The following is a 22,110-nucleotide window of genomic DNA, read 5'->3' on the forward strand; positions in this document are numbered from 1 at the left end:
TCTAGTTCCTGCTCTTATTTCTGAGCATTTCCTCCAAATGTCTGTCAGAGGACTTGTCTGAATTGGCCACCAGATGATGTAGCCCCTCAACGTCCAGTGAGCAGTGTGAAAATACAAAGTGGTTTGGAGGGGCTAATTCCTACCTTACCTGGAATAAGCCCCGCAAGGCATTTTTCCCTATCTGCAAATTGCTAAATCTAGCTGTTTTTGTCTTCATTCTAGTATATTTCAGTGAGGCAATTGACTTGAATGTGTCCTTCTTAAAATTTAGCAGGGCACCTGGGGGCCCAGTTGGTTAAACATCCGATTCTTGTTATTGGCTCAGGTCATGATCTCGTTGTTCATGGGATCAGCCCCATGTCGGGGCTCCACTCTGACATCACAAACCCTGCTTAGTATTCTCTTGGTCTCCTCTCTCTGCCCCTCCCTTGCTAGCCCTGGATAAGGAAGATTTACTAACATAGGGCAGGGCAACTTTTCTGTGACTTGGGATTTCATGTCCTGGAAAGGATATCTGAAGTCAATCTTATTATACTCACGGTAAGGTCATTCAAATCTTGAACACAACAGTGGCTAACTGTAAATGAGGTAAAGATATTGGAATTTCCCTGATGGAGTATTGAGGAAGGCTGGCAAGCCCCCACTACCCCAGGCCACCTGCTGAGATGGTAAAACAGAAGCAATACTTCAGTGGAACTGCAGAATGGAGCCACTCTCTAAGACAGAATGTGTCAGAATGGTGGTCCCCATTTTATCGCGACCCAACTCACCTCTACGGCCCCTACAAATACTGGATAGATCATGGGAGATAAAGGTGGGCTACCACAAACTTCACCAATTGTTAGCCAAAGCTCAGAAGCCTCAGTCCCTTGATCTGTGGCTACTGATGTGGCAAATGTGTTCTTTTCAATCCCCATCAACAAATAAGATCAAAAGCAGGCCATGGTCACATGAGAAAGACAGCACTGACACATTCACTGTCTAGTGCTAGGGCTCTGCTAACTCTCCTATACTCTCATGATATGATCTATAGAGACCTTGACATTCCACGAAATATCATACTAGCCCATTGTATTAATGCTAATATCATGCTATTTGGACCTGGTGGGCAGGAAGTAGCAAGTACTGTGGATGCCCCAATAAGGTATAAACATGCCAAAATATGACAAATCCCACAAAAATTCAGGGATCCACCAAATCAGCAAAGTTTCCAAGGTGCAATGGTCCAGGCCATGCCAAGATGTTCCCTCTAAGGTAAAGGGCAAATTATTATACCTTGTCATTCCCACCGCTAGGAAAATAAACACAATACTTGGCATGACTCTTTAGATTCTGGAATCAGCATATTTCACACTGGGAACCCAGCTTCTTTCACCCAGGATGGAACAGTACTTCCATAACTGATACCTACTCCAGATATGGGAGTGCTTCTCTGCCTACAGGACCTCTCCCAACATCACTTCCTGAGGGCTTTCTGAGTCTGATTTGCCAACATAATATCTGGCATTGTATCACCTCAGATCAAAGGATCCATTTTACGATGAAAGGCATGTGACAACAGGCACATGACACAGTATCCATTTGTCCACACACACACATCACCAGAAGCGGCCAGCCTACTGGGAAGACGGAGCAGCCTTAGAGCTTCAGCAAAGGCACCAGCGTGGGGACACCCTGCAGATTGGGGGTGCTGCCTTTCAGGATGTGATATATGCTGACATCTGGTATTCCCTAATAATGGGATTTCCCAGTCCAGGAATCAAAAGGAGTAGAATGTGAATGGCCCCTCTCATCATCTCTTCCAGTGACTCATTTTCAGAGTTTGTGTTTCCCATCTCCATAACAGCAGGGTCTCATGGATTTGGAGGTCCTGGTTCCCAGGATCAAAAGAAGGTGAACACTTTTACCAAAAAACACAGGAACACATGAAGCGTTCAGTGAACTACAACCTTGGTCTCCTCAGCCAATGGACCATTAGGCAAAAAAAAAAAAAAAAAAAAAGGTTACCACACCAGCCAGAGCAATCTATCCTATTTGTCATGAAGTTGATGATACGGGCAGTGGGGAAGCATGTCTGGAACTCAGGGGACCTGGTGGGCCATTTCTTGGTGCTCCCAGTGATAGTGAGAAGCCAATCATAGCAATCATGGCCTGACAAAGCAAGACAACTAAGGGCTCAGAACAAGCGAGCAGCCTAGACCTGCCGAAGCGCCGGCCAAGAGTGAAAGGAGTCCAGAATGGGTGGTGGAGAAAGGTGATAATGCACATAGCTATGGGGCTCAGTAGCTGCCCCAGCAACAGGAATCTTTGTTTTGTCCTACTAACCGGCCCGTACTAAGTGATTTTACAGATTGCAGATGGTATCACATTAAGGTTCTAATTCCAGGGTGGCTTACACGTGGGCCACAAGTGGATCTGAGAGTCACAGGGTTAGAGTAAAATCGGTATCTTTGGTACCCATGTCACATCCCCTTGGCCCTCTTTTGATTTCAAGTTCGGATGCGAGGGGCGAATCCATAAAATTCAGACAGCTTGAACTGACAGTGTCCCAGAACTAAAACGTGCACACACCACCTTCTCCATGCCATGAAAGCGCACTTAGCCTCCATGAAAGCATAGATGGGACGTGGAAGGGGAAAGGAAGAAAGAAATTAATAGAAATAAATAAATTAAATAGAACCTTTCTAAAACGGGAACCCCGTCACCTTCCTTCCACCACCACGTCTACCCACCCACTTGCAGCTGCCCCCACATTCTCTGCCTGCCCTCCTATTACCCTGGATGAGTTGTTTCTGTTCCCGTCGAAGTCCAGCCCCTCTGTGTGGGCTCAGAATCCCATCTCCTCATGCCTTCTCAAGGACTTCCTCTCTGTGACCCCTCCTTCTCTGGCATTGACAGTGTTCGTACTGCTTTTGGATCATTTCTGTGTAGCATTCAAACACGTCCTAGTGTCCCCTGTCATGAAGAGTGTTCTCCCTTGGTCCCAAGTTCCTCCCCACCACAACATTTATGAGAAGCGTTTTCTATGCTCAGTGTTGCCAGCTATTTCCATTCTCTTCGCTCTCAACCTACTCTCATCAGGTTTTACACTCCGTGGGAAACTGCTCTTGGCATGATCACCAATTACTTCTGCGTTGTAAGATCCAAACTACTTTGCAATCCTCTTTCTCACTCTGGGTAACCTTTGACTCGGTTATTCAAGTCAACACGAGGCTTCCATGAAGCTACACGTTCTTGGTTTGCCCCATGCCTCACTAACCACGTCTTCTCTGCCTCCCCTGTTGGCTCCTTTTCTTCTGATCTTCAAATGTTGGAGTGTCCCAGGGTTCTTTTATCTATATTCTCACCCCACCAAATTATCTCATCCATTCTTACGGTTTTATACACTATTTATATGATGACAAAATCCCCTGAGATTCATGACCTTCTGTAATTCCCTCCTATATCACATCAGGGTTGGTCTGTGAGATCAAGAAAAGGCAGCAGAAGTGATGAAATGTTGCTTCCAAGACTATGCCATAGTGTGGTTTCTGCCTCTTGCTCTCTCTTGGAGCCCTTCCCCTCTTGCTTTGGGGGAAGCTAGCTGCCAAGTCCTGAGGATATTTGTGCCCACTGTGGAGTGGCATCTGCCTCTTGCCAATAGCCAGCAAGGAACTCGGGTTCAACAACGTGGAAGTGGATCCTACAGCCTCATCAAGCTTTCAGGGGACACCTTGACTGCATGAGAGACCCAGGGCCAGAATTACCCAGCTAAGCCACTCGCAAATTCCTGACTGACAGAAACTGTGAGATAATAAATATTTGTTGCTTTAGGCTACTAGGTTTGGGGGTAATTTGTTATGCATCAATAGATAACTAATACAACCCCTAAGTTCACATCTCCAGTCTGTCCACTCTGCATATTTCCAAATTCATGTGTCCAAAGCATACCTGATATCAACCCTGAAATACCCAAAAGCATCTCAAAATTAACACGGGAAAACCAAAAGTCAGAAAACCTGACCACTATCCACTTTCTACTCTGGGAAAACTCTCCATCTCAATAACTCTATTCTTGAGCATATATTAAGGCTCGAACTCATGAATGGTGAGATCATGACCTGAATCCAAATCAAGAGTCGGATGCTTGACTGAGCCAGGTAGGCGCCCCCGGAAGATAATTTTAAACAAGAGAAATAAGGAGCAGGTTCTTCTCTGACACACCTAATATAAATTAGCAACCTCTCCAGTCACCTTCTCACATCTCCCTGATTTATCCCTGGCACTGGTCGTAGTCAGAAGTGACCTTGCCCCTCTCTTTTTCTGAATACCTGAGGCAGACTGAATAGCCATTCACCAACAGCAGCATCCTTTCCTGGGGAGGGGGGGGGACGGGTCTACTTTCCCACCCCCAGGAAACCACGCATAGCCATTTGAGGTGCTTTGGCCAGAATTGTCCACCCTGATACACATGGCCCTAGTTCACCCATTGTAATTGCTGGAGAGGACTCCACTGTGCAAATACACCACCACTGATAATGACCTTTTTTTCCCCTTGTTTATTTTGAGAGAGACAGAGACCATGATCGGGGGAGGGGCAGAGTGAGGAGAGCAGGCTCTTAATCAGGACCCTGCGTTGTCAGCACAGAGTCCATCAGGGGGTTTGATCCCATAAACCTCGAGATCATGACCTGAGCTGAAACCAAGAGTCAGACACTTGGTCAGACACCCCTGCCCTTTTCCTGTTCAGCAAATTAGGCTGTTTCCATTTCGCCCTTTCACCACCAACATCCCAACATCCATTCCTCAGGTGGCTCCTGATCCTGTGCTCACATGCAAGACTGCCCAGCTGCGTTCTAGAAATGGCGCTGGGTGCAGAGAGTCTGCTCACCTTCCCCTTTATGGGCATCTTGAGTGCCCTCCATGGGGCTTGTACACATGAGTGCTTTTATTTCCTGCTGCCCCTCTGACGGGAAGTGCTTGGCCACCAGCTCTGCCCTGGACTCAGGGCAGGTCCCTGAGGCTCCCCATTCACCACTTCTGCTTGTGTCTGATTCACAAAGAGGCCTCACTTACTTTAAGCTTGACTGGATCTTTCTGGGTCTGTTTCTTTTTGTGCTTGATTCACCGGTATTTTGTATCTGAACCATGGAGTCATTCAGCTATTTGACTGCAAGTCTGTCTTAAGCTACTTTTCTGGGCATTTCTCCCATCCCTCAGTGCACTTCTACTTCTATTCCTGCCTCTTGGGCCCAGAAATACTTTCCCAGGCTTGTCGTGGAGGCTGTAGCATTGTTTGGGCGGATCTCCGGGTCATCTTTCTAAGTGTGGCTCAAGCTCTTTTGTTTCCTCTCCCTTTTCCTTCTTCCTGGAACAGCAGCTGTCAGCACATTTGTACTCAGGGGCCTGCACTGGAGTCCTGGCTGTCTGGCTTTAGCCAGGCTGTGATTTTCTGGGAATTGACCCTCCTCCTTGTTCCATGGCCACCGTCACCTGGTCCCTGACCCCCAAGTGAGAGCCTACAGAGCATCGCTAGGGCAAAGGTGAGGTGTGTGGGGTTGCCCACTGGATTCCGATCACTTGCTGACAATAATGATAGCAATCCTGTGAGCAGGCTTGCTGTTAGGGGATCCTATGGCTCTGAAAGACTGTAAAGTGGTTATTCTGTCTCTATCACAGATGAGGAAATTAAGGCTCAGCGAGGTAAAATGACTTACTCAATGTAATACACCCAAATCTACCTTTACCATTGTTGAGGGCACATTCACTCTCTTTCCCAGATCACCCTACAGCCAAAGGACTTTATGATGTCCAAGACAGAACATACTGATACAGGGTGCTTCCCTTTCATGGTGGAGTGCAGCAACACAAAATGTCCTTGCAAAAATTGTACAGTCACACTTTGAATTTAACAAGCAAGTCACAGGATACTCAGCTGATCAGAGTACTAGTTTGAGACTTCCTATTTTTTTTCCCAAAAATAAATTTTATTGCATATAAACATGATCTCAAATAGGTCTTGGGTCTCATTTGGCATCTTCTTGTTTCTGTAGCTGGAAAACCTCAGATCTTTTTCATCAGCTTGCCAATCGGTTCCTTTATAAGAGACAGATAACATCTAAAAATTTTCTGATAGCCTTGTGATTGGTTAGCTGAATCATAGAAGCTGAGTTTGGTACAAGTTCAATGGCAGTAACTTTCTGGGCTTGAGATACTGAACAAGTAATACCTGGCCTCACTTAAACCAGCAGATTGATTTTTTTTTCATTCAAGAAATTTCAGATTCCAACAAGAGATCCACCTTCCTGAATATAGACATAAATGGGGAAGTGAGCACGCGCAAACCTCGTCCTAATGGAAACCCAGTGGAACACCCTTGATCACGTGCTATATTTGACTACAGGCTGTGTGAACTGTCACCAGTTCCTCTCTGTTTGTCAACCCAGAGTCTCTTGCTTTTCTTTCCAAGGAAGCTGGTTTCTAAAGTGATGAAGTCCCTCCCCAGGATTCCTCTGGGCTTTCACAATACCGGGCCCTTCAGAATGATGACATTTCTGGAATGTGTACAGTCTGGTTACTGATAAGTGGTCCGCATTCTCGCAGTGGATCCAGCAAAGAGAGCTATCAGCACAGAGCCCGGTGTGGATCTTGATCTCATGAACCATGAGATCATGACCTGAGCTGAAATCAAGAGTCTTAACCAAACCACCCATGCGCCCCCTGATGTTTAGTTTTTAAACAGATCTATTGAAATAGAATCCAAACACCACACAGTTCATTCATTTGCAGTGTACAATGCAATAATTTTTAGTATATCCACAGATGTGTGTGACCATCATTGCAATCAAGTTTGGAGCATTTTCATCATGTCAAAAGGAAACTCTATGCTCTTTGCTTCCTATCCTTCTATCTCTCCTATCCAGTCCTTAACAACCGCTAATCTATTTTTTTGTCTTAATTTTGTATAGCTTTATCTGTTCCAGATGTTTTAAGTAAGTTGAATTACATAATATGTGATCTTTTGCCTCTTTTTAAAAAAATGCTTATTTATTGAAAAAAAAAATAAATAAAAATGCTTATTTATTTTTTAGAGAGAGAGAGAGAGTGGGTGTGGGGCAGAGAGAGAGGAAGAGAGAAGATCTGAAGCAGGCTATACCCTGACAACAGAGAGCCCAACGTGAGGCTTGAATTCACAAACTGTGAGATCATGACCTGAGTCGAAGTCAGGTGCCTAACCAATTGAGCCACAAAGATGCCCCAGGGCTTTTGCCTCTTAATGTTTGAAAATAAATGTGTCGGGGCACCTGGGTGGCTCAGTCAGTTAAGCGTCCGACTTCGGCTCAGGTCATGATCTCACGGTTCGTGGGTTTGAGTCCCGCATCAGGCTCTGTGCTGACAGCTAGTTCAGAGCCTGGAGGATGTCTTCAGATTCTGTGTCTCCCTCTCTCTCTCTCTCTGATCCTCCCCTGCTCACACTGTCTCTCTTTCTCTCTCTCTCTCAAAAATAAATAAAAACATTTAAAAAATTAAAAAAGAAAATAAATATGTCTATATTGTAATTCTGCTTGTGAATTCAGAATATGAAATCAGTGTTTTTAGGTCTGTCACTTCATACATTTTTTTCAAGATTAGCAGAACATTACAGAAAATATGGAATTATATTTTCTCCTACCTTCCCTAAGAAGAAAAAAGCCCAGAGGCTTTTTTTTTTTTTCATCTCGTTTTGTTTTCTTTTGTTTGCTTGCTTTTCCTTTAAGAGTTCACTCCAGGGGAAACAAAAAGAAGAGGAGGAAAAAATAACAACCCAGGGAGTCAGGACGTTTTGAACTTGTACTGAAGTTCTCATTATCCAGGCCCTTGATCTTCAAGCCCTGCCTGCTCTGAGGTCTGAGTTCACCTTTGAGGACAAATATCTGAGAGATGGGTCAGGGCTGTCTCCTCTCCCATTTCCAGACAGCGGAGCTGCCCTACCAGTAGGAAGGATGCTTGAGGACAGCCCAGAGATGGACTTCTGAAGGAGGAAGAGTAAAGAGGTGAGTGTCCCGTTGTCTGGAGGAGGGTGCATTTAGCAGAGTAAGGACTGAGGATGAGGCAGTTGCCAAAAGGCCAGGCCAGCTCTCAAGCCTGACTAGGAGAACCATAGGGCACTTCAGGGTGCAGGGGACATTCTTCAAGGTCAGCCAGAGCACAGGCATCTGCTAGGACAGAGGATAAAAGCTCTGCTGGGGTCCTGACAAGGAGGGACCTTGTCAGACTGATCCACTCCTATGATTTCACCTTTAGGGAAGGTCAACAGGTCCCTGCTCCCACAACAGTCCTTTTCCTTAGCAAAAATGACAATTCTTTGTCTCAAATATTGGGTAGGAATCGTAGAGACCTAAGATATGACCTAGAAGTGAGCAGCTGTTGCAGTATCAACTCATGGAGTTAAGTAGAAGCTCTAAGGAGGAGGAGTGGTTCTGAAAACCTCAAAATCCAAATTCTGCTGGGCAATGTCAAATGAGTAGGGGAGGGGGGAGTCATTTCTGGCTGAGCTGGAGTACATGGGAAACAGAAAACAAGGTAAAAAGGCCCAGTGCCAAATGGAGAGCTGGTTTACAATAAGAGGACAAGAGGGGCAAATACAGAAACAGGCTCACATGATAGCAAGAGGCTTTGAACTTGTATTTGGAATAAGAACACAGTGACTGGTGGCCTGCAGCTTGTCTTAGCTCCATCTCATCTGTCTGGGTAAATGATCTTCAGATTAGAAATGGAAAAATAGGGGCACCTGAATGGCTCAGATTAAAACTAAGCATCAGATTTCCGGTCTCAGCTCAGGTCATGATCTCATTAATGGTTTTGAGATTGAGGCCCACGTGGGGCTCTGCACTGACAGTGAAGAGCCTGCTTGGAATTCTCTCTCTCTCTCTGCCCCTCCCCTGCTCACTTTCTCCAAATAAATAAATGAATGAATAAATAAATTGATTAATTAAATAAACTGGAAAAAATAAAGGAATAAAGAATAAACGTTGGTAAAGGAATCTGCAAGCCCAGTGTAGTGGGTTGAGTGGGCCTCTCCCCACTCCAAATTCATGTCCACCCAGAACTTCAGAATGTGACTGTGTTCATTTTCTAGGGTTGCTGTAACACACTATAACTGTAGCAGCTTTCTTGTGGATTCTTTGGGATTTTCTAAATATAGAAGACTGCCATCCGTGAATAGACATAGTTTTTATCTCCGGTTTGAAGGTCTTTCTTTCTCTTGTCTAATTGCGCTGGCTAGAACATTCTTTACGATATCGAATAGCAGCAGTATAAGCAAGCATTCTTGTCTTGTTCTTTATCTTGAGGGGAAGGCTTTAGGTCTGTGCATATGATGTTCATGCCCTTTATCTAGCAAATAATCAACATTGAAATTTTGATTTTCACAAATGCCCTTTATCTAGCAAATAATCAACATTGAAATTTTGTGTCCACATTGAGATGTTGTGTATGCAAATGCCTTAATTATTAATAAGCCAATGTGTTATGATACTGATAAAAAGATTGTGATCTTTTTAAATAAATAAATAAATGAATGAATGAATGAATGAATGAATGAATGCCTTTTATCATGTTTAGGAGACTTCTCTATTTCTACTTTTTTTGAGTAATTTATTTTTATTTTATGAGAGAGACAGAGTGTGTGCACATGTGCACACATGAGCAGGGGAAGGGCTAAGGGAAAAATAAACAGGGGAGAGGGGAGGGGGGGAGGGAGGGGGGAGAGGAGAGAGAGAGAGAATCTCAAGCAGGCTCCACAGTCAGCACAGAGTCTGATGCCAGGCTCAATTTCACAACCCTGGGATCATGATCTGAGCTGAAATCAAGTCGAACACTTAACTGACTCAGCCACCCAGGTGCCCTACCTGAGAGGTTTTTTTTTTTTTAATCAAAGTATAGTTGGCAAAAATATGGACCACTCCACAAATTTGCATGCCATCCTTACACAGGGGCCATGTTCAGCTTCCCTAGCATTCCAATTTTATTTATTAAAGCAAACATAATTTTTCTGAGAGTTTTTATCATAAAACTGTGTTGGATATTGTCAACTGAGATTCTCCAACTGAGATGATCATATGCTTTTGTCTTCATTCTATTAATGTGATGTATCACATTGATTTTCTTATGATGAATCACACCCTTGCATTTCTGGGATAAATCCCACTTGGTCATGGTGAAGAATTATCTTAATCTGTTGTTAGATTCAATTTGCTAATATCTTCTCAAGGATCTTTACATCTATATTCATAAGGGATATAAGATCCATAATTTTCTTTTAATTCATAAGATCTACAAGATCTATAATCTTTTTAAAATAATAATATTTTTTTAACTCATTAAGATCTATAATCTTCTTTTCTCACTTCTTTATCATGCTGGCCATGCTGGCCTCATGGGGTAAGTTAGAAAGTGTCTCCTCCTCTTCAATTTTTTGGGAAGAATTTGAGAAGATTTGGTGTTAATTCTTTAAACGTTTGATAGAATTTACCTGTGAAGCCATTTGGTGCTCGACTTTTCATTGTTGGGAACTTTTTGGTTACTGATTCAATCTCTTGCTATAGGTGTGTTCATATTTTCTATTTCTTCTTGAGTCACTTTAGGTAATTTGCATGTTTCAAGGAATTTACCCGTGTCTTCTAGGTTTTTTAACTTGTTGGTGCACAACTGTTTATAGTATTCTTTTATAATCCTTTTTATCTCTATAAGCTCAGTAATAATGTTCCCATTTTCATTTATGATCTTAGTTACTTATATCTTCTTTTTCTGTGTAAGTCTATGCCACGGTCTAAAGATTTTTGTGCCCTCAAAATTCATATGGTAAATCCTAATGCTCAAAGTGCTGGTACTAGGAGGTGGGGGCCTTTGGGGTGATTAGGTCATGAAGGCAGGGTCCTTATTCATGGGACTAGAGCCCTTATATTAGAGGCAACCTCACCCCTTCTATTATGCAAGGATATAATAAAAAGTGTACGACCCAGAATAGGGCCTTCATTTGACCATGCTGGCACCCTGATCTTGAATGTCCAATCTCTAGAGCTATCAGAAATAGACTTCTGTTTTATATAAGGTATCCAGTCTACGGTGTTTTGTTCTAGCAACCTGAATAGACTAGGATAGTCTTGCTAAAAGTTTATCAATATTGTTGATCTTTTCAAAGAATCAACTTTCTGCTTCAGTGATTTTTCCCCTCAAATTTTTTTGTGGGTGACACAATTTAACCCATAGCAGTCGCTCTATTTAGACATAGGGTCTTTGCAGATATAATTAGTTAAGATGAGGTCATATTGGTTTAGGATGGGCCCTAAATCCAGTGACTGATGTCCTTCTGATTCCCACCAACAGTGCAGAAGGGCTTTCAATTTCTCCACATCGTCAACACTCACTACTTTATGGGTTTTGATAGCAGCCATCCTACTGGGTGTGAGGTAGTATCTCATTGTAGTTTTTTTTTAATGCTTATTTATTTTTGAGAAATAGAGAGAAAGAGCATATGTACATGCACATGAGTTGGGGAGGAGCCGAAAGAGAGGGAGAGAGAGAATCCCAATCAAGTTCAGCACAGAGTCCAACATGGGACTCTATCTCACGAACTGTGGGACCATGACCTGAGCTGAAATCCAGTCAGATGCTTAACAGACTGAGCCATCCAGGCGCCACCCCCCACCTCACTGTAGTTTTGACTTGCATTTCCCTATTGATTAGTGATATTAAGCATATTTTTATGTGCTTATTGGTCATTTGTTTATCTTCTTTGGATAAATGTCTGTTTAAGGCCTTTGCTCATTTTTTAGTCAAGCTTTGTTTTTTGTGGTTGACTTGGAGTTACCTATAGGTTCTGCATATTATTTTTTAACAGATATATGATTTGCAAATATTTTCTCCTATTCTGTGGGTTGCTTTTTACTCTGTTGCTAGTGTCTTTTGGTGCACAAAAATTCTTAAATTTTTATCAAGTCAAACTATTTATTTTTTTCCCTTTGGCATAATATCCAAGAAATCACTGCCAAATCCAGTGTCCTGTAGCTTTTCCCCTGTTTTCTCCCAAAGGCTTTGCAATTATGAGTCTTATTTTTAGGTCATATATCCATTTTAGTTCATTCTATACATGGTGTTTGGTAAGGGTCCAATTTCATTCTTTTGCACATGGATGCTCAGTTTTCTCAGCACCATATAGTGAAGACTATCTTCCCCACTGAACGGTTTTGGTACCTTTTTGAAAATTGTTGGGCTATATATGTGAGAGTTTATTTCTTTTTTTTTTTCTGAAGTAATTTCTTGTGAGAAGGAAAACAAGGAAGAATGAAATATTTTATGGCAATTTTTTTTAACAGTGATGAAATGTATGTAACATGAAAGTTGCCATTTTAATGTTTTAAGTGTACTATTCCAAAGTATTAATTACATTCACAATATTGTACAGCGACCACTATGTCCATAACTTCTTCATTGTTCCAAACAGAAAGTCTGTAACTATGGAGTAATAATTCTCCCTTCCCATTTCACCCAAGTCTCAACCTCTAGTCCCCTTTCTGACTCTATGAACTTGACTGCTTTAGACTATTTGGCAAGGCAGAATCATACAGTACTTAGCCTTTCCGTGACTGGCTTTTTTCATTTATCACGACGCCTTCCAGGCTCCTATGTGTTGCGGCGTGTGTCAGATCTTCACTCCTGTCACAGCGAAACAATGCTCCACTGTGTGCATGTGCCACATTGTGCACATTCATTCATCTGTTGGACACTTGGGGTGTTTCTACTTTGGCTACTGTGAATAGCAGTTGTGTGAACATTAGCATACAAGTACCTCAGTCCTTATTTTCAAACTTTGGGGTATGTACTCAGGAGTTAAACTGCTGGATCACAATGGGTTGTCTTCAGTTAACTTTCTGAGGATCTACCAAATTGTTTTTCACAGTGGCTTCACCATTGTATATTCCCAACAGCAGTGTCTAAGGCTTCCAATTTCTCCACATCTTTGCTTACACATATTTTCTGTCTTTTTGATTATGGTCCTCATAGTAGGTGTGAAGTGGAACCTCATTGTGCTTGTGCTTGCATTTCCCTAATGACTAATGATGACGAGCATCTTTTTCGAGAGTTTATTTCTGAACTCTATTCTATTAGTCTATATGTCTGTCTTTATGCCAATAATACACTATTTTTTTCTTAATGTTTTTTTTTTTGAGAGAGAGAGACAGAGTGGGAGCAGGAGAGGAGTAGAGAGAGAGGGAGACACAGAATTTGAAGCAGGATCCAAGCTTCGAGCTGTCAGCACAGAGCCCAACATAGGACTCAAACCCACAATGGTGAGATCATGAGCTGAAGTTGGATGCTTAACTGAATGAGCCACCCAGGCACCCCCATACTGTTTTGATCACTATAGCTTTGCTGTAGGTTTTTAAATCAGGAAATATGAGATCTCCAACTTTTTTTCTTTCCCCCCCCCCCACAATTGTCTTGGTTATTTGGGGTCCCTTGTGAGTTTTAGGAAGAGTTTTTCTATTTTTCTAAAAACAGGATTTGGATTTAAAAATTGGATTAAACCTGTAAATCACTCAGTGTCCATGAACTTGGGATGTCATTCCATTTTTTTTATGTCTTCTTCAATTTCTTTCAGCAGTGTTTTGTAGTTCTATTTGTACAAATCTTTCACGTCTTTAAGTTAATTTATATGCATTTTATTCTTTTTGATGTATTGTAAATAACATTTTCTTAATTTCTTTTTTGGATGTTTCAATGTTAGCATGTAGGAATGCAGGTGATAATTGTGGTTTGCCTTGTATCTTGCAAATTTGCTGCATTTATTAGTTCTTACAGTTTTTTTAGTGAAATCTTTAGGATTTTCTGCATATATGGCCATATGCTGTGAACAGAAATAATTTTATGTCTTCTTTTCCAATTTGGAAGCTCTTTATTTCTTTTCCTGCCTGATGGCTCTAGTTAGAACTTCTAGGACTATGTTGAAGAAGTGGGCATCCTTTTCTTGCTCCTGATCTTAAAGGAAAAGCTTTCTATCCCTTCACCTTTGCATATGATGTTTGCTGTAGGTTTTTCATATATGGGTTGTTTTGAGTAAGTTTCCTTCTATTTCTAGTTTGTTGAGTTTTGTCAAGTGCTTTTTCTGATCTATTGAAATAATCATATGGAGTTTCTTTCCTTCATTCAGTCAATGAATTAATCATATTGATTACTTTTTGTATGTTGAACCATCCTTGTCTTCTAGGGAGAATCTCTCTTGGTCATGGTGTGTAATCCTTTTAATATGTTACTATTACTTTTAAAACCATGGCATATTGCATTTAATTAAAAAGAAAAGGATTTCTTGAAGGAATGGTCAGTACCGTCTAGAGTCTCAGAGAGGTCAAGTAGGGTAAGGACTGAAGGGATTTAGTTACTGAGAGGTTTTTGTTGAACTTGTGCATGAATGTTCCTTTAAAAAATTTTTTAATGTTTATTTATTTTTGAGAGACAAAACTTGAGTGGGAGTGGGGGTGGGAGAGAGAGAGGGAGACACAGAATCTGAAGGCAGGTTCTGAGTTGTCAGCACAGAGTCCAATGTGGGGCTTGAACCCCTGAACCATGTGATCATGACCAGAGCTGAAGTTGGATGCTTAACCAGCTGAGCCCTCCAGGCTCCCCTGTATATGAATGTTCTTAGTGGCACTATTAATAGTAGCCAAAAAGTGGAAACAACCCAAATGTTTACCATTAATGGTTAAACAAAATGTAGTATATCCATAAAATTGAGTACTATTCAACCATCAAAATGAATGAAATTATGACAGATGCTACAATGTGGAAGAACCTTGAAAACATGCTAAATGAAAGAAGACAGGCACACAAAGCCACATATTATATGATTCCATGTATATGAAATATTAAATAGACAAACCCATAAAGACAGAAAGTAGATTGATGGTTTCCAGGGGCTTGGGGGTAGATGTTCAGATCAGGTTTGGAGGTTGAAGAAGGTGTGAAAGTTTTGGTCTAGGTGCCATGAGGCAGGGAGGGAAAGCTGAGCAAAAATAAGTGAAAAACTGAACATTTGGCTAAGCTTATAGGCCCAATCTTGCACAGTCAGATGGCCACAGGAGTTGGGAAGAGATTGGTGTTACTGAGAACACGGTGAGTTTGTAGGATTTCTGTGGGGAATGTGGTGGCTGATAGTGAGCAGGGTGCTGGTGAGCCTACTGGTGAGGAGGGAAGAAACAGAAAATTTTCAAGAAAAAGAAGCAGATGAGTTGGACAAACTCTAAATAACTTAAAGTATTCAGTGCAATATCTGGTCCAGGTAGAAAATACTTATTTGTTTCAAATAATAGTTGATTATTTTAGAGGGGTATCAGTTTTTTTGAGGTATAATTCACATAGCATACAATTCATCCCCTCTATTGGTCAACTGTCTTTTTTAAAGTTTTTATTTATTTATTTTTGAGAGGGAGAGGGAGAGTGCACGTGAACGGGGGAGGGGCAGAGAGAATCCCAAGCAGGCTCTGCACTGTCAGCAAAGAGTCCAACGAAGGGCTTGATCCCAGAAACCATGAGATCATCGCCTGTGTCAGACGTTTAACTGACTGAGCCACCCAGCCACCCCTCGTCAACTATTTTTTGACTGGGGGCCAAGATAATGCAATTGGACATGAATTGTCTTTTCAACAAATGGTCCTGAAACAAATAAGTTTCCATATGGGAAAGAACGAAGTTGGAGCTTTCCTTAATACTAAATACAAAACTTAAGTCACCTCATAGTGCATATTAAGTGGTATTTCCTTTTGGTTTTGATTTGTGTTTCTTTTTTTTTTTTAATTTTTTTTTGTTTTATTTATTTTTTTTGATACTGAGAGAGACAGAGCATGAGACGGGGAGGGGCAGAGAGAGAAGGAGACACAGAATCTGAAGCAGGCTCCAGGCTCTGAGCTAGCTGTCAGCACAAAGCCCGATGCAGGGCTTGAACCCACGAACGTGAGATCTGACCTGAGCCGAAGCCGGAGGCTTAACCTACTGAGCCAGGCGCCCCGAGTTTTGATTTGTGTTTCCTTAATGATAGTGATGTTGAACATTGCTTAGTGTGCTTATTGGCCATTTGTGTATCTACTTTGGAGAAATATCTATTCAGATACTTTGCCCATCTTTAATTAAAATAAATAAAATTTAAAATAAAATTCAATTTATTGTTGAATTGTAAAAGTTCATTTTATATTCTGGATACTAGACCCTTATCAGGTATGTGATTTAAAAATATTTTCTCCCATTCTATGAATGTCTTTTAATTTCCTCTGAAGCACAAGTTTCTTGTGGGCTTCATTTTGGGGTGATGAAAGATTCTAAAATTGATTGTGGTGATGATTGCACAACTCTACCAACATACTAAAAGCCATTAAACTGAACACTTTAAAAGTGTATCTTATGAAAAATAAATAAATAAATACTCATGTCTTATGGCATGTGAATTTTATCTCAAAGCTATTATTAAAAAAAAATAAAGGAATAAATGAATAAAAGTAGTGGAGAATGTGCACTTAGAAAAAGAATTAATAGGGGCACCTGGGTGGCTCAGTTGGTTAAGCATCCAACTTTGGCTCAGGTCATGATCTCACAATTTATGAGTTCAAGCCCCGCATTGGGCTCTGTGCTGACAGGTCAGAGTCTGGAGCCTGCTTCAGATTCTGTGTATCCCTCTCTCTCTGCCCCTCTCCCACTCGTGCTCGCGCTCTCTCTCTCTCTCTCTCTCTCTCTCTCTGAAAAATAAATAAACGTTAAAAAAATTTAAGTAAAAAAGAAAAAGAATTGATAGATATTGGGACCCAATAGAGTTTCACCTAAATACAAATCCTATAAAACTAATTTCATCTCCCTTTTTGATAAAGTTTTTATCAGAACTTTTGATAACATCTTTGATCCCTTTTAGACCCCAGTGAAGGAATGCTCTAACAAAGGCTATCTGGATTTCAGCAAGATATTTGAAAAATATAGAATAGGTGACAGGATTAGTGATCTCACAGTTTGTGGGACAGAGCCCCGTGTTGGGCTTTGTGCTGACAGTACAGAGCCTGCTTGGGATTCTCTCTCTCTCCCTCTGTCTCTGCCCTTCCCCAGCTTGAACTCTCTCTCTCTCTCTCTCTCTCTCTCAAAAATAAATAAATAAACATTAAAAAAAAAAAGGTAAGCTGCAAAAAGTTCTCAGGTTATATGCCCTAGGGCTTCAGCCACCTGCATCACTTTCTTCATCATTTTTAATGGTGATTTCAGAGGAGACAAATAGATAAAATCCTGATCACATTTGCAGGAGTCAGAGAACCAAGCCAACTTTAACTGGATGAATTCTACACAGGAAAATTTTAGTTTTTACTTTTTCAAAGAACTACAGACTACAAGATGAGACATAGCTCCCCAGTGTTCATGTAGAACACACCTCTGGAGCTCTGACTTTGAGTCTACCCGCTTTGTGGTAAATGTCAATGCAATCTTGGTCCTTCGATAGGACAGTAATCATATGTTCTGGACGTAATTGGCTGCTAAACCCACAGCCATTGCTCCCCTCTTTTCTTCCTTGTCGACCTTGAGTTTGTTCAGAAGACAACAGGCTCAGTGAAGGGGGGCCTGCCCCAGTCCACAAGGGATGGTTAAAGTTTAGCCGAAGCACCAGTATACAACCGCATTCCCTTTGCCAGGAACTTGTTACATCAGCAAAAGCACCGCTAGCAAGGCCTCAAAGGAAGAGAGAGAAAAGGGAATTAAGGAAGGCTTTCTGACTTTCCTCAAAATTCTACAGACAGGAAACAGGCTGATCTATTTACATGTTACTCAACTGTAAAGATGTGCTCCCCTTAAACTCTAAAGAGGAATGATCACTGCTCAGGCCCAGAGCGCAGAGCTTGAGGACAGAGAGGATTACAGGATCCCCTGCTTTTCAGAAGTTTGCCTTAAGCCGCTTCACTTTTTTTTTTTAAGTTTATTTAAGAGAGCGAGTGAGCAGGAGGAGGGCAGGGAGAGAAGGGGAGAGTGAATGCCAAGCAGGCTCCTTGCCATCATTGTGGAGACCTACTCGGGGCTCAAACTCAAGATTGTGATCTGAGCAGAGATCAAGAGTCAGAAGCTTAACTGACTGAGCCACCTGGGCACCCTGAATCCAACTTCACTTTTATGAAAGACCTACGTTAGTACCTGTTTTCACTAACCAAAAGAAATCCAAAGATTTTTGCTTTTAAAAAGGCAAAAAAAAAAAAAAAGCAAAATTAGCATTTTGTTTTGCTGTGAGCCATTTTAGAGGCAGCACGCACCCCGAGCAGTGAGTGGCATTGCCCAGCTCCTTCCCCGAGAACTACACTCAGCATCTCAGCCCTGAGCTGCCATAGCTTTGAACTGTGTCTATGAGCGTCTGTGCTTTGCCTTCATTTATTTTGTGCATCCACAAAATAAATAAAAAATAAAATTGTGTCTTATGGCATGTGAATTTTATCTCAATAAAGCTATTATTTAAAAAAATAAAGGAATAAATGAATAAAAGTAGTGGAGAATGTGCATTTAGAAAAAGAATTAATAGGGGCACCAGCTGGGTGGCTCAGCTGGTTGAGCGTCCAACTTTGGCTTAACCAAAGTTAAGTCTACTACAGTCTTAAGAACTAGCAAGATATGTGGTAAGGTATCAGAAAAGCCTAAGAGAGGTTATTTGCGGGGGAGGGCTGGGAATGATCAAAAGTCTTCGATATAGGGGCACCTGTGTGGCTCATTTAGATTAAGTGTCCGACTTCGGCTCAGGTCCTGATCTCACATTTTGTGGGTTCGAGCCTTGAGTCAGGCTCTGTGCTGACAGTTCAGAGTCAGCAGCCTGCTTCAGATTCTGTCTCCCTCTCTCTCTCTGCCCCTCTCCTGCTAGCACTCTGTTTCTCATTCTCAAAAATAAATAAACATTAAAAAATTTTGTTTTAAAGTTTTCCATATAAATTAGTGGTAATTGCTTCTTCACTTTGTAGCATTTTGGCTTATGAAAAGTTTCACGGGAACAACGTACTTTCAGAGACCTGGGAAAACCTTTATTCCCAGGTCTTGAAACCTAGTGGAATGTTCTGGGTTGGATTTCAAAGTTACTTGGAACTAGTGATTGCTTTACCCGCTCCATTTTCTTTCATTTCAAATTGAAATGCCTCTAAGTACTATCTTGGGCCTAAACAAGCATTATATTCTGGGATTAGGTTGTTTCTTGAGTTTGTATGTGTGAACTCTAATTCAAACCACAATCATGAGATTTGCAGATTCATGGATAGACCAGAATTTTGCCCCAGGATGGATCAGACCCAGAGTCTCACCCATGCCTAATTTAGGTGATTTAGATAATGAGATAAGAGACTTCTGAGCTGATAAGCTTCAGAGCTTGCACTGATGCTTGAAGGGGTTGAAACTTTGGGGTAACATGGAATGGAGCGAATGGTTTTGCATGTGGGATACACCACTAATCTTTGAGAGTCAGGCAACAAAATGTAGTAGACTGAATGATCTCCTAAGGTCATAATCCCCAAAACTTGCGACTGTGGTAAAAGGGACTCTGCAGGTGTGATTAAGGATCTTGAGATGAAGCAACGATCTTGGTTTATCCAGCTGGACCCAGTGTAATCACAAGGGTCTTTATAAGAGGGAGGCAGAAAGGTCAGTCAGAAGATAAGACAAAGGAAGCAGAGGGTCAGAGACGGCAGTTATGCTGCTGGTCTTGAAGATGAAGGAAAGAGCCATAAGCCAAGGAACGCAGATGGCTTTTAGAAACTGGAAAAGACAAGAAATCAGATTCTCCTTTAGAGCCTCTGAAAAAAAGCATGGTCCTGCTGACACTTGATTTTGTCTCAGTAAAACCCATTTCAGACTCTGAGCTCAAGAATTGTAAGATCATGTTTATGTTGTTTTATGCCACCATGTGGGGTAATTGGTTCTAGCAGTAATAGCAAACCACTACCAGGTCACACTGAGCTTTGGTGTAAATAGTCAGTTGGTAGCAGAACAGAAAGAGGCAAACCCGGGGCACAACTCAACCACGTACGGACAGTCTGGGGAAAAGTCACACAAACACTTGTCTGCCTGAGCCAGGAGAGACTCATTCTTTCTGCTCAAGTCAGACCGCGCATGGCCAGACTCACAGGTGGGATAGTTTAGGCTCACAGGTGAGAGTCTGATTCCAGTTAAGGAGAAACTCTTAACAGGGGTGTCTGAACACAAGGCTCCCACTTAGACTGGGGTGTGAGTGCCCCACTGATGGGGGTGGCATGGCAGGAAGTGGTCCCTGTGTCATCGGTGTTACGGTACGTATTACAATCACTACTTTAGTACTATCTGCTGCTTGATGGACACAAGTCCCCTCACCTCTGAGACTACATTTTAGGCATTCTCTGGATCAGCACTTTGACTCTAGCGTGTGCAACAAGCACCTGGGGAGTTTGTTAAATGGCAGATTCTGGGGCGCCTGGGTGGCTCAGTCAGTGAAGAGGCTAACTCTTTGTGTTTAAAATTTTTTTAATGTATTTATTTTTGAGAGGGAGAGAGAGCGCAAGTGAGGGAAGGGCAGAGAGAGAGGGAGACACAGAATCGGAAGCAGGCTCCAAGCTGTTAGCACAGAGCCTGACTTGGGGCTCAAACCCATGAACCTTGAGATCATGACCTGAGCTGAAACTGGTCGCCTAACTGACTGAGCCACCCAGGTGCCCCAAGCGGCTGACTCTTGATTTCAATTCAGGGCATGATCTCAGGGCTTGTGAGACTGAGCCTCACACTGGGCTCTGTGCTCTGCACTAATGGTGTGGAGCCTGCTTGGGATTCGCTCTCTTTCTCTCTCTCAAAATAAATAAACATATAATAAAATAAAATAAAATGCAGATTCTAAATCAGGTCAAGCTGGGACCGAGATGAGGTGCTGATCTGCAGCAACTCTAGGTAACAAGATTCTAGAGACCTGTGATTTTCAAACTTGAATGCACATCAGAATCACCTGAAGGCCTTATGAAAACAGAGCTGGGCCCCACCCAGAATCTGACTTAGTAGGTCTTATTAAGGCCTGAAAGTCTGCATCTAAAAAAAATTTTTAATGTTTTTTTTTGTGGGGGAGGGGCAGAGAGAGACACACACAATCTGAAGCAGGTTTCAGGCTCTGAGCTGATAGCACAGAGCCCAACACAGGGCTTGAACTCACGACTTGAACTCACAAACTGCAAGATCATGACCTGAGCTGACGTTCAACCGCCTGAGCCACCCAGGTGCCCCTGAAAGTCTGCATTTTTAAACAAATTCCCAGACGATGAGGAGGTGGGGAGGAGGCGCTGCACTACTCTAGAACATTCTGTGACCCATGGCTTTGGCTCTTTTTGGGATTTGGTGTTGTGTCCCCATTGCTGAAGTTTTGGTTCTTAGTTTACAGTGTTTCCATTGCTCCTGGAAACACGTGGGAAGGGTTATTCATCCTTCCTTGAGTTTAGCTTTGTTGTAAATCAAACATAAATTTCAGACATTTCTTATCAGGATTTTGGTGAGCTCTCTGCTGCCTCTGGGGACTCACTGCTATTGACCATCTACGTGTGCCAGGCCTGGCCTCAGGGCCTTTGCAGACCGAATGTAAGTCTTTGACTGCAACGAAGGGTAGGCTCCCCCACGCTGCCTCTCTGGCGCCCCCCTCATGGTCGTGCTGGGAGTTTATCTGTACATTACACTCCAGGGTGAAGCGGACATGTCACCTGTGTAGGAAGCTCACCTAGTGCGTGGCATCACGTGCCAGCTGGATGACGGACTTTACCACCAAACACCACTCCCCCCATGAGAGCACAGGACACCGTGTAATGATGCCTGATTGTTCAGGGAAGGGTGGGCTAAGCATGAGGAGAATGTGAGCAGGGGAGCCTGGGGGATGCAGGAAGGAAGGACAATGAACAAGGACTGAGTTAACCAAGCCCATCAGGTGCCACCAAGGTTCCAAGGAGGGCAAGCCTCCCAAGACACTCTAGAGCAGGAGGTGTGGGGGGTTAGGGGGTCACTATGTTGCCCTGTGGTGAAGGGTGAGGGGCTCAAGCTGGGTAGGGGCTCTAATGAGGACAATCTCCTCTCCTCCTTTCCCACCTGTGACTGTCATCCCTG

At 42.4% G+C, this 22,110-nt stretch overlaps 1 long non-coding RNA gene and 1 other non-coding gene across 2 annotated transcripts; one reads left to right on the forward strand and one right to left on the reverse strand.

The window, feature by feature from the left end:
- Window positions 1-468: 468 nt before the first annotated feature.
- LOC115299956 lies at window positions 469-21,807 on the forward strand. Its single transcript, XR_003912439.1, has 4 exons — window positions 469-540; window positions 7,933-8,012; window positions 21,502-21,594; window positions 21,695-21,807. It is a non-coding gene; the product is annotated as an uncharacterized LOC115299956 (long non-coding RNA).
- On the reverse strand, window positions 9,909-10,012 carry LOC115300541. The gene has a single exon (XR_003912711.1). It is a non-coding gene; the product is annotated as a U6 spliceosomal RNA (small nuclear RNA).
- Window positions 21,808-22,110: the final 303 nt, after the last annotated feature.

This window comes from Suricata suricatta, chromosome 8 (genome assembly GCF_006229205.1).
Source record: "Suricata suricatta isolate VVHF042 chromosome 8, meerkat_22Aug2017_6uvM2_HiC, whole genome shotgun sequence".
NCBI lineage: Eukaryota > Metazoa > Chordata > Mammalia > Carnivora > Herpestidae > Suricata > Suricata suricatta.